The sequence below is a fragment of the Lepisma saccharinum genome, unplaced genomic scaffold (assembly GCF_977018435.1).
Source record: "Lepisma saccharinum unplaced genomic scaffold, izLepSacc3.1 HAP1_SCAFFOLD_41, whole genome shotgun sequence".
Taxonomy (NCBI): domain Eukaryota; kingdom Metazoa; phylum Arthropoda; class Insecta; order Zygentoma; family Lepismatidae; genus Lepisma; species Lepisma saccharinum.
In genome coordinates this window covers 1,036,179-1,049,254 of record NW_028142901.1, presented here as the reverse complement: position 1 = coordinate 1,049,254, position 13,076 = coordinate 1,036,179, and positions in this window count along the sequence as shown.

Below are 13,076 nucleotides of genomic sequence, written 5' to 3'. Positions count from 1 at the left end.
TGAAAGATATCGCTAAGCCCTAGGAATGGGTGAAAGGGGAAGGTCATTGCAAGATAGCGTGACGGTATGGTAACAAGCAGGTTGAGGGTTCGAGTCACGGGAAATGTTTGATTCTCCATTCGAAATTCAGAGTAAATGCTCAATTGTAACTGTTTTTTCAAGTTTGAATTGAAAAGTCAGTTTTGGCGGGAATGTTTCAAATTTCGATAATATGCAAGATGCGACAACACACTACAATAATCAAAGCAAGAGAAGCTAAGCGCAACGGTTAGAGTAAGTTTTTGGAACCAAAAATGGCAAGCATGCCCGTTCCGTTGCTTTTTTGGTGGTTCCGTTGCTTTTTTGTGCACCCAGAAAACAGCCTATTTGTAAGGTTCAAATGGAAGATAGCTCTAACCCCTGAAGCACGGTTACAGAGGAAGGTCCCTGGAAGATAAGCTAAACGTGACGTAATCGGGAGGTGTAGTGTTCGAGTCACTTTAATATTTTTATTCTCCATTCTAAATTCATAGTCAATGCTAAATTGTAACGGTTTTTCAAGTTTGAATTGAAAAGTCAGTTTTGGCGGGAATGTTTCAAATTTCGATAATATGCAAGATGCAACAATACACTACAATAATCAAAGCAAGAGAAGCTAATCGCAACGGTTAGAGTAAGTTTTTTAAAGCAAAAATGGCAAGCATGCCCGTTCCGTTGCTTTTTTGGTGGTTCCGTTGCTTTTTTGTGCACCCAGAAAAGTGCCTATTTGTAAGGTTCAAATGAAAGATATCTCTAAGCCCTAAGAATTGGTGAAAGGGGAAGGTCATTGCAAGATAGCGTGACGGTATGGTAACAAGCAGGTTTAGGGTTCGAGTCACGTTAAATGTTTGATTCTCCATTTGAAATTCAGTGTAAATGCTTAATTTTAACGGTTTCTTCAAGTTTGAATTGAATAGTCATTTTTGGCGGGAATGTTTCAAATTTCGATAATATGCAAGATGCAACAATAGACTACAATAATCAAAGCAAGGAAAGCTAATCGCAACGGTTAGAGTAAGTTTTTTAAAGCAAAAATGGCAAGCATGCCCGTTCCGTTGCTTTTTAGGTGGTGCCGTTGCTTTTTCGTGCACTCATAAATCAACCTTTTTGTCTGATTCAAATGAAAGATATCGCTAAGCCCTTAGAATGGGTGAAAGGGGAAGGTCATTGCAAGATAGCGTGACGGTATGGTAATAAGCAGGTTGAGGGTTCAAGTCACGGGAAATGTTTGATTCTCCATTCGAACTTCAGAGTAAATGCTCAATTTTAACGGTTTTTTCAAGTTTGAATTGAAAAGTCAGTTTTGGCGGGAATGTTTCAAAATTCGATAATATGCAAGATGCAACAAAACACTACAATAATCAAAGCAAGGGAAGCTAAGCGCAACGCTCTCAGTAAGTTTTTGGAAGCAAAAATGGCAAGCATGCCCGTTCCGTTGCTTTTTTGGTGGTTCCGTTGCTTTTTTGTGCACCCAGAAAAGTGCCTATTTGTAAGGTTCAAATGAAAGATATCGCTAAGCCCTAAGAATTGGTGAAAGGGGAAGGTCATTGCAAGATAGCGTGACGGTATGGTAACAAGCAGGTTTAGGGTTCGAGTCACGGAAATATGTTTATTCTCCATTTGAAATTCAGCGTAAATGCTCAATTGTAACGGTTTTTCAAGTTTGAATAGGAAAGTCAGTTTTGGCGGGAATGTTTGAAATTTCGATAATATGCAAGATGCAACAATACACTACAAATATCAAAGCAAGAGAAGCTAATCGCAACGGTTAGAGTAAGTTTTTTAAAGCAAAAATGGCAAGCATGCCCGTTCCGTTGCTTTTTTGGTGGTTCTTTGCTTTTTTGTGAACCCAGAAAAGAGCCTATTTGTAAGGTTCAAATGAAAGATATCGCTAAGCCCTAGGAATGGGTGAAAGGGGAAGGTCATTGCAAGATAGCGTGACGGTATGGTAACAAGCAGGTTGAGGGTTCGAGTCACGGGAAATGTTTGATTCTCCATTCGAAATTCAGAGTAAATGCTCAATTGTAACTGTTTTTTCAAGTTTGAATTGAAATGTCAGTTTTGGCGGGAATGTTTCAAATTTCGATAATATGCAAGATGCAACAATACACTACAATAATCAAAGCAAGGGAAGCTAAGCGCAACGGTTAGAGTAAGTTTTTGGAACCAAAAATGGCAAGCATGCCCGTTCCGTTGCTTTTTTGGTGGTTCCGTTGCTTTTTTGTGCACCCAGAAAACAGCCTATTTGTAAGGTTCAAATGGAAGATAGCTCTAACCCCTGAAGCACGGTTACAGAGGAAGGTCCCTGGAAGATAAGTTAAACGTGACGTAATCGGGAGGTGTAGTGTTCGAGTCACTTTAATATTTTTATTCTCCATTGTAAATTCATAGTCAATGCTAAATTGTAACGGTTTTTCAAGTTTGAATAGGAAAGTTAGTTTTGGCGGGAATGTTTCAAATTTCGATAATATGCAAGATGCAACAATACACTACAACAATCAAAGCAAGAGAAGCTAATGGCAACGGTTAGAGTAAGTTTTTTAAAGCAAAAATGGCAAGCATGCCCGTTCCGTTGCTTTTTTGGTGGTTCCGTTGCTTTTTCTTGCACTCATAAATCAACCTTTTTGTCTGCTTCAAATGAAAGATATCGCTAAGCCCTAGGAATGGGTGAAATGGGAAGGTCATTGCAAGATAGCGTGACGGTATGGTAACAAGCAGGTTGAGGGTTCGAGTCACGGGAAATGTTTGATTCTCCATTCGAAATTCAGAGTAAATGCTCAATTGTATCTGTTTTTTCAAGTTTGAATTGAAAAGTCAGTTTTGGCGGGAATGTTTCAAATTTCGATAATATGCAAGATGCAAGAATACACTACAATAATCAAAGCAAGGGAATCTAAGCGCAACGCTCTGAGTAAGTTTTTGGAACCAAAAATGACAAGCATGCCCGTTCCGTTGCTTTTTTGGTGGTTCCGTTGCTTTTTTGTGCACCCAGAAAACAGCCTATTTGTAAGGTTCAAATGGAAGATAGCTCTAACCCCTGAGCCACGGTTACAGAGGAAGGTCCCTGGAAGATAAGTTAAACGTGACGTAATCGGGAGGTGTAGTGTTCGAGTCACTTTAATATTTTTATTCTCCATTGTAAATTCAGAGTCAATGCTAAATTTTAACGGTTTTTCAAGTTTGAATTGAAAAGTCAGTTTTGGCGGGAATGTTTCAAATTTCGATAATATGCAAGATGCAACAATACACTACAATAATCAAAGCAAGGGAAGCTAAGCGCAACGCTCTGAGTAAGTTTTTGGAATCAAAAATAGCAAGCATGCCCGTTCAGTTGCTTTTTTGGTGGTTCCGTTGCATTTTTGTGCACCCAGAAAAGAGCCTATTTGTAAGGTTCAAATGAAAGATATCGCTAAGCCCTAAGAATTGGTGAAAAAGGAAGGTCATTGCAAGATAGCGTGACGGTATGGTAACAAGCAGGTTGAGGGTTCGAGTCACGGGAAATGTTTCATTCTCCATTCGAAATTCAGAGTAAATTCTCAATTGTAACGGTTTTTCAAGTTTGAATAGGAAAGTCAGTTTTGGCGGGAATGTTTCAAATTTCGATAATATGCAAGATGCAACAATACACTACAATAATCAAAGCAAGAGAAGTTAATCGCAACGGTTAGAGTAAGTTTTTTCAAGCAAAAATGGCAAGCATGCCCGTTCCTTTGCTTTTTAGGTGGTTCCGTTGCTTTTTCGTGCACTCATAAATCAACCTTTTTGTCTGCTTCAAATGAAAGATATCGCTAAGCCCTAGGAATGGGTGAAAGGGGAAGGTCATTGCAAGATAGCGTGACGGTATGGTAATAAGCAGGTTGAGGGTTCAAGTCACGGGAAATGTTTGATTCTCCATTCGAACTTCAGAGTAAATGCTCAATTTTAACGGTTTCTTCAAGTTTGAATTGAAAAGTCAGTTTTGGCGGGAATGTTTCAAAATTCGATAATGTGCAAGATGCAACAATACACTACAATAATCAAAGCAAGGGAAGCTAAGCGCAACGTTCTGAGTAAGTTTTTGGAAGCAAAAATGGCAAGCATGCCCGTTCCGTTGCTTTTTTGGTGGTTCCGTTGCTTTTTTGTGCACCCAGAAAAGTGCCTATTTGTAAGGTTCAAATGAAAGATATCGCTAAGCCCTAAGAATTGGTGAAAGGGGAAGGTCATTGCAAGATAGCGTGACGGTATGGTAACAAGCAGGTTTAGGGTTCGAGTCACGTTAAATGTTTGATTCTCCATTTGAAATTCAGTGTAAATGCTTAATTTTAACGGTTTCTTCAAGTTTGAATTGAATAGTCAGTTTTGGCGGGAATGTTTCAAATTTCGACAATATGCAAGATGCAACAATAGACTACAATAACCAAAGCAAGGAAAGCTAATCGCAACGGTTAGAGTAACTTTTTTAAAGCAAAAATAGCAAGCATGCCCGTTCCGTTGCTTTTTTGGTGGTTCCGTTGCTTTTTCTTGCACTCATAAATCAACCTTTTTGTCTGCTTCAAATGAAAGATATCGCTAAGCCCTTAGAATTGGTGAAAGGGGAAGGTCATTGCAAGATAGCGTGACGGTATGGTAACAAGCAGGTTTAGGGTTCGAGTCACGGAAATATGTTTATTCTCCATTTGAAATTCAGCGTAAATGCTCAATTGTAACGGTTTTTCAAGTTTGAATAGGAAAGTCAGTTTTGGCGGGAATGTTTCAAATTTCGACAATATGCAAGATGCAACAATACACTACAAATATCAAAGCAAGAGAAGCTAATCGCAACGGTTAGAGTAAGTTTTTTAAAGAAAAAATTGCAAGCATGCCCGTTCCGTTGCTTTTTTGGTGGTTCCGTTGCTTTTTTGTGAACCCAGAAAAGAGCCTATTTGTAAGGTTCAAATGAAAGATATCGCTAAGCCCTAAGAATTGGTGAAAGGGGAATGCCATTGCAAGATAGCGTGACGGTATGGTAACAAGCAGGTTGAGGGTTCGAGTCACGGGAAATGTTTGATTCTCCATTCGAAATTCAGAGTAAATGCTCAATTGTAACTGTTTTTTCAAGTTTGAATTGAAAAGTTAATTTTTGGCGGGAATGTTTCAAATTTCGATAATATGCAAGATGCAACAATACACTACAATAATCAAAGCAAGAGAAACTAATCGCAACGGTTAGAGTAAGCTTTTGGAAGCAAGAATGGCAAGCATGCCCGTTCCGTTGCTTTTTTGGTGGTTCCGTTGCTTTATTGTGCACCCAGAAAAGAGCCTATTTGTAAGGTTCAAATGAAAGATATCGCTAAGCCCTAAGAATTGGTGAAAAAGGAAGGTCATTGCAAGATAGCGTGACGGTATGGTAACAAGCAGGTTGAGGGTTCGAGTCACGGGAAATGTTTCATTCTCCATTCGAAATTCAGAGTAAATGCTCAATTGTAACGGTTTCTTCAAGTTTGAATTGAAAAGTCAGTTTTGGCGGGAATGTTTCAAATTTCGATAATATGCAAGATGCAACAATACACTACAATAATCAAAGCAAGAGAAGCTAATCGCAACGGTTAGAGTAAGTTTTTTCAAGCAAAAATGGCAAGCATGCCCGTTCCGTTGCTTTTTTGGTGGTTCCGTTGCTTTTTCGTGCACTCATAAATCAACCTTTTTGTCTGCTTCAAATGAAAGATATCGCTAAGCCCTAGGAATGGGTGAAAGGGGAAGGTCATTGCAAGATAGCGTGACGGTATGGTAACAAGCAGGTTGAGGGTTCGAGTCACGGGAAATGTTTGATTCTCCATTTGAAATTCAGAGTAAATGCTCAATTGTAACTGTTTTTTCAAGTTTGAATTGAAAAGTCAGTTTTGGCGGGAATGTTTCAAATTTCCATAATATGCAAGATGCAACAATACACTACAATAATCAAAGCAATGGAAGCTAAGCGCAACGGTTAGAGTAAGTTTTTGGAACCAAAAATGGCAAGCATGCCCGTTCCGTTGCTTTTTTGGTGGTTCCGTTGCTTTCTTGTTCACCCAGAAAACAGCCTATTTGTAAGGTTCAAATGGAAGATAGCTCTAACCCCTGAAGCACGGTTACAGAGGAAGGTCCCTGGAAGATAAGTTAAACGTGACGTAATCGGGAGGTGTAGTGTTCGAGTCACTTTAATATTTTTATTCTCCATTGTAAATTCATAGTCAATGCTAAATTGTAACGGTTTTTCAAGTTTGAATAGGAAAGTCAGTTCTGGCGGGAATGTTTCAACTTCCGATAATATGCAAGATGCAACAATACACTACAATAATCAAAGCAAGAGAAGTTAATCGCAACGATTAGAGTAAGTTTTTTCAAGCAAAAATGGCAAGCATGCCCGTTCCTTTGCTTTTTAGGTGGTTCCGTTGCTTTTTCGTGCACTCATAAATCAACCTTTTTGTCTGCTTCAAATGAAAGATATCGCTAAGCCCTAGGAATGGGTGAAAGGGGAAGGTCATTGCAAGATAGCGTGACGGTATGGTAATAAGCAGGTTGAGGGTTCAAGTCACGGGAAATGTTTGATTCTCCATTCGAACTTCAGAGTAAATGCTCAATTTTAACGGTTTTTTCAAGATGGAATTGAAAAGTGAGTTTTGGCGGGAATGTTTCAAAATTCGATAATATGCAAGATGCAACAATACACTACAATAATCAAAGCAAGGGAAGCTAAGCGCAACGTTCTGAGTAAGTTTTTGGAAGCAAAAATGGCAAGCATGCCCGTTCCGTTGCTTTTTTGGTGGTTCCGTTGCTTTTTTGTGCACCCAGAAAAGTGCCTATTTGTAAGGTTCAAATGAAAGATATCGCTAAGCCCTAAGAATTGGTGAAAGGGGAAGGTCATTGCAAGATAGCGTGACGGTATGGTAACAAGCAGATGAGGGTTCGAGTCACGGGAAATGTTTGATTCTCCATTCGAAATTCAGAGTAAATGCTCAATTGTAACTGTTTTTTCAAGTTTGAATTGAAAAGTTAATTTTTGGCGGGAATGTTTCAAATTTCGATAATATGCAAGATGCAACAATACACTACAATAATCAAAGCAAGAGAAACTAATCGCAACGGTTAGAGTAAGCTTTTGGAAGCAAGAATGGCAAGCATGCCCGTTCCGTTGCTTTTTTGGTGGTTCCGTTGCTTTATTGTGCACCCAGAAAAGAGCCTATTTGTAAGGTTCAAATGAAAGATATCGCTAAGCCCTAAGAATTGGTGAAAGGGGAATGCCATTGCAAGATAGCGTGACGGTATGGTAACAAGCAGATGAGGGTTCGAGTCACGGGAAATGTTTGATTCTCCATTCGAAATTCAGAGTAAATGCTCAATTGTAACTGTTTTTTCAAGTTTGAATTGAAAAGTTAATTTTTGGCGGGAATGTTTCAAATTTCGATAATATGCAAGACGCAACAATACACTACAATAATCAAAGCAAGAGAAACTAATCGCAACGGTTAGAGTAAGCTTTTGGAAGCAAGAATGGCAAGCATGCCCGTTCCGTTGCTTTTTTGGTGGTTCCGTTGCTTTATTGTGCACCCAGAAAAGAGCCTATTTGTAAGGTTCAAATGAAAGATATCGCTAAGCCCTAGGAATGGGTGAAATGGGAAGGTCATTGCAAGATAGCGTGACGGTATGGTAACAAGCAGGTTGAGGGTTCGAGTCACGGGAAATGTTTGATTCTCCATTCGAAATTCAGAGTAAATGCTCAATTGTATCTGTTTTTTCAAGTTTGAATTGAAAAGTCAGTTTTGGCGGGAATGTTTCAAATTTCGATAATATGCAAGATGCAAGAATACACTACAATAATCAAAGCAAGGGAATCTAAGCGCAACGCTCTGAGTAAGTTTTTGGAACCAAAAATGACAAGCATGCCCGTTCCGTTGCTTTTTTGGTGGTTCCGTTGCTTTTTTGTGCACCCAGAAAACAGCCTATTTGTAAGGTTCAAATGGAAGATAGCTCTAACCCCTGAGCCACGGTTACAGAGGAAGGTCCCTGGAAGATAAGTTAAACGTGACGTAATCGGGAGGTGTAGTGTTCGAGTCACTTTAATATTTTTATTCTCCATTGTAAATTCAGAGTCAATGCTAAATTTTAACGGTTTTTCAAGTTTGAATTGAAAAGTCAGTTTTGGCGGGAATGTTTCAAATTTCGATAATATGCAAGATGCAACAATACACTACAATAATCAAAGCAAGGGAAGCTAAGCGCAACGCTCTGAGTAAGTTTTTGGAATCAAAAATAGCAAGCATGCCCGTTCAGTTGCTTTTTTGGTGGTTCCGTTGCTTTTTTGTGCACCCAGAAAAGAGCCTATTTGTAAGGTTCAAATGAAAGATATCGCTAAGCCCTAAGAATTGGTGAAAAAGGAAGGTCATTGCAAGATAGCGTGACGGTATGGTAACAAGCAGGTTGAGGGTTCGAGTCACGGGAAATGTTTCATTCTCCATTCGAAATTCAGAGTAAATTCTCAATTGTAACGGTTTTTCAAGTTTGAATAGGAAAGTCAGTTTTGGCGGGAATGTTTCAAATTTCGATAATATGCAAGATGCAACAATACACTACAATAATCAAAGCAAGAGAAGTTAATCGCAACGGTTAGAGTAAGTTTTTTCAAGCAAAAATGGCAAGCATGCCCGTTCCTTTGCTTTTTAGGTGGTTCCGTTGCTTTTTCGTGCACTCATAAATCAACCTTTTTGTCTGCTTCAAATGAAAGATATCGCTAAGCCCTAGGAATGGGTGAAAGGGGAAGGTCATTGCAAGATAGCGTGACGGTATGGTAATAAGCAGGTTGAGGGTTCAAGTCACGGGAAATGTTTGATTCTCCATTCGAACTTCAGAGTAAATGCTCAATTTTAACGGTTTCTTCAAGTTTGAATTGAAAAGTCAGTTTTGGCGGGAATGTTTCAAAATTCGATAATGTGCAAGATGCAACAATACACTACAATAATCAAAGCAAGGGAAGCTAAGCGCAACGTTCTGAGTAAGTTTTTGGAAGCAAAAATGGCAAGCATGCCCGTTCCGTTGCTTTTTTGGTGGTTCCGTTGCTTTTTTGTGCACCCAGAAAAGTGCCTATTTGTAAGGTTCAAATGAAAGATATCGCTAAGCCCTAAGAATTGGTGAAAGGGGAAGGTCATTGCAAGATAGCGTGACGGTATGGTAACAAGCAGGTTTAGGGTTCGAGTCACGTTAAATGTTTGATTCTCCATTTGAAATTCAGTGTAAATGCTTAATTTTAACGGTTTCTTCAAGTTTGAATTGAATAGTCAGTTTTGGCGGGAATGTTTCAAATTTCGACAATATGCAAGATGCAACAATAGACTACAATAACCAAAGCAAGGAAAGCTAATCGCAACGGTTAGAGTAACTTTTTTAAAGCAAAAATAGCAAGCATGCCCGTTACGTTGCTTTTTTGGTGGTTCCGTTGCTTTTTCTTGCACTCATAAATCAACCTTTTTGTCTGCTTCAAATGAAAGATATCGCTAAGCCCTTAGAATTGGTGAAAGGGGAAGGTCATTGCAAGATAGCGTGACGGTATGGTAACAAGCAGGTTTAGGGTTCGAGTCACGGAAATATGTTTATTCTCCATTTGAAATTCAGCGTAAATGCTCAATTGTAACGGTTTTTCAAGTTTGAATAGGAAAGTCAGTTTTGGCGGGAATGTTTCAAATTTCGACAATATGCAAGATGCAAAAATACACTACAAATATCAAAGCAAGAGAAGCTAATCGCAACGGTTAGAGTAAGTTTTTTAAAGAAAAAATTGCAAGCATGCCCGTTCCGTTGCTTTTTTGGTGGTTCCGTTGCTTTTTTGTGAACCCAGAAAAGAGCCTATTTGTAAGGTTCAAATGAAAGATATCGCTAAGCCCTAAGAATTGGTGAAAGGGGAATGCCATTGCAAGATAGCGTGACGGTATGGTAACAAGCAGGTTGAGGGTTCGAGTCACGGGAAATGTTTGATTCTCCATTCGAAATTCAGAGTAAATGCTCAATTGTAACTGTTTTTTCAAGTTTGAATTGAAAAGTTAATTTTTGGCGGGAATGTTTCAAATTTCGATAATATGCAAGATGCAACAATACACTACAATAATCAAAGCAAGAGAAACTAATCGCAACGGTTAGAGTAAGCTTTTGGAAGCAAGAATGGCAAGCATGCCCGTTCCGTTGCTTTTTTGGTGGTTCCGTTGCTTTATTGTGCACCCAGAAAAGAGCCTATTTGTAAGGTTCAAATGAAAGATATCGCTAAGCCCTAAGAATTGGTGAAAAAGGAAGGTCATTGCAAGATAGCGTGACGGTATGGTAACAAGCAGGTTGAGGGTTCGAGTCACGGGAAATGTTTCATTCTCCATTCGAAATTCAGAGTAAATGCTCAATTGTAACGGTTTCTTCAAGTTTGAATTGAAAAGTCAGTTTTGGCGGGAATGTTTCAAATTTCGATAATATGCAAGATGCAACAATACACTACAATAATCAAAGCAAGAGAAGCTAATCGCAACGGTTAGAGTAAGTTTTTTCAAGCAAAAATGGCAAGCATGCCCGTTCCGTTGCTTTTTTGGTGGTTCCGTTGCTTTTTCGTGCACTCATAAATCAACCTTTTTGTCTGCTTCAAATGAAAGATATCGCTAAGCCCTAGGAATGGGTGAAAGGGGAAGGTCATTGCAAGATAGCGTGACGGTATGGTAACAAGCAGGTTGAGGGTTCGAGTCACGGGAAATGTTTGATTCTCCATTTGAAATTCAGAGAAAATGCTCAATTGTAACTGTTTTTTCAAGTTTGAATTGAAAAGTCAGTTTTGGCGGGAATGTTTCAAATTTCCATAATATGCAAGATGCAACAATACACTACAATAATCAAAGCAATGGAAGCTAAGCGCAACGGTTAGAGTAAGTTTTTGGAACCAAAAATGGCAAGCATGCCCGTTCCGTTGCTTTCTTGTTCACCCAGAAAACAGCCTATTTGTAAGGTTCAAATGGAAGATAGCTCTAACCCCTGAAGCACGGTTACAGAGGAAGGTCCCTGGAAGATAAGTTAAACGTGACGTAATCGGGAGGTGTAGTGTTCGAGTCACTTTAATATTTTTATTCTCCATTGTAAATTCATAGTCAATGCTAAATTGTAACGGTTTTTCAAGTTTGAATAGGAAAGTCAGTTTTGGCGGGAATGTTTCAACTTCCGATAATATGCAAGATGCAACAATACACTACAATAATCAAAGCAAGAGAAGTTAATCGCAACGATTAGAGTAAGTTTTTTCAAGCAAAAATGGCAAGCATGCCCGTTCCTTTGCTTTTTAGGTGGTTCCGTTGCTTTTTCGTGCACTCATAAATCAACCTTTTTGTCTGCTTCAAATGAAAGATATCGCTAAGCCCTAGGAATGGGTGAAAGGGGAAGGTCATTGCAAGATAGCGTGACGGTATGGTAATAAGCAGGTTGAGGGTTCAAGTCACGGGAAATGTTTGATTCTCCATTCGAACTTCAGAGTAAATGCTCAATTTTAACGGTTTTTTCAAGATGGAATTGAAAAGTCAGTTTTGGCGGGAATGTTTCAAAATTCGATAATATGCAAGATGCAACAATACACTACAATAATCAAAGCAAGGGAAGCTAAGCGCAACGTTCTGAGTAAGTTTTTGGAAGCAAAAATGGCAAGCATGCCCGTTCCGTTGCTTTTTTGGTGGTTCCGTTGCTTTTTTGTGCACCCAGAAAAGTGCCTATTTGTAAGGTTCAAATGAAAGATATCGCTAAGCCCTAAGAATTGGTGAAAGGGGAAGGTCATTGCAAGATAGCGTGACGGTATGGTAACAAGCAGATGAGGGTTCGAGTCACGGGAAATGTTTGATTCTCCATTCGAAATTCAGAGTAAATGCTCAATTGTAACTGTTTTTTCAAGTTTGAATTGAAAAGTTAATTTTTGGCGGGAATGTTTCAAATTTCGATAATATGCAAGATGCAACAATACACTACAATAATCAAAGCAAGAGAAACTAATCGCAACGGTTAGAGTAAGCTTTTGGAAGCAAGAATGGCAAGCATGCCCGTTCCGTTGCTTTTTTGGTGGTTCCGTTGCTTTATTGTGCACCCAGAAAAGAGCCTATTTGTAAGGTTCAAATGAAAGATATCGCTAAGCCCTAAGAATTGGTGAAAGGGGAATGCCATTGCAAGATAGCGTGACGGTATGGTAACAAGCAGATGAGGGTTCGAGTCACGGGAAATGTTTGATTCTCCATTCGAAATTCAGAGTAAATGCTCAATTGTAACTGTTTTTTCAAGTTTGAATTGAAAAGTTAATTTTTGGCGGGAATGTTTCAAATTTCGATAATATGCAAGACGCAACAATACACTACAATAATCAATGCAAGGGAAGCTAATCGCAACGGTTAGAGTAAGTTTTTTAAAGCAAAAATGGCAAGCATGGCCGTTCCGTTGCTTTTTTGGTGGTTCCGTTGCTTTTTCGTGCACTCATAAATCAACCTTTTTGTCTGCTTCAAATGAAAGATATCGCTAAGCCCTAGGAATGGGTGAAAGGGGAAGGTCATTGCAAGATAGCGTGACGGTATGGTAACAAGCAGGTTGAGGGTTCGAGTCACGGGAAATGTTTCATTCTCCATTCGAAATTCAGAGTAAATGCTCAATTGTAACGGTTTATTCAAGTTTGAATTGAAAAGTCAGTTTTGGCGGGAATGTTTCAAATTTCGATAATGTGCAAGATGCAACAATACACTACAATAATCAAAGCAAGAGAAGCTAATCGCAACGGTTAGAGTAAGTTTTTTCAAGCAAAAAGGTCAAGCATGCCCGTTCCGTTGCTTTTTTGGTGGTTCCGTTGCTTTTTCGTGCACTCATAAATCAACCTTTTTGTCTGCTTCAAATGAAAGATATCGCTAAGCCCTAGGAATGGGTGAAAGGGGAAGGTCATTGCAAGATAGCGTGACGGTATGGTAACAAGCAGGTTGAGGGTTCGAGTCACGGGAAATGTTTGATTCTCCATTCGAAATTCAGAGTAAATGCTCAATTGTAACTGTTTTTTCAAGTTTGAATTGAAAAGTCAGTTTTGG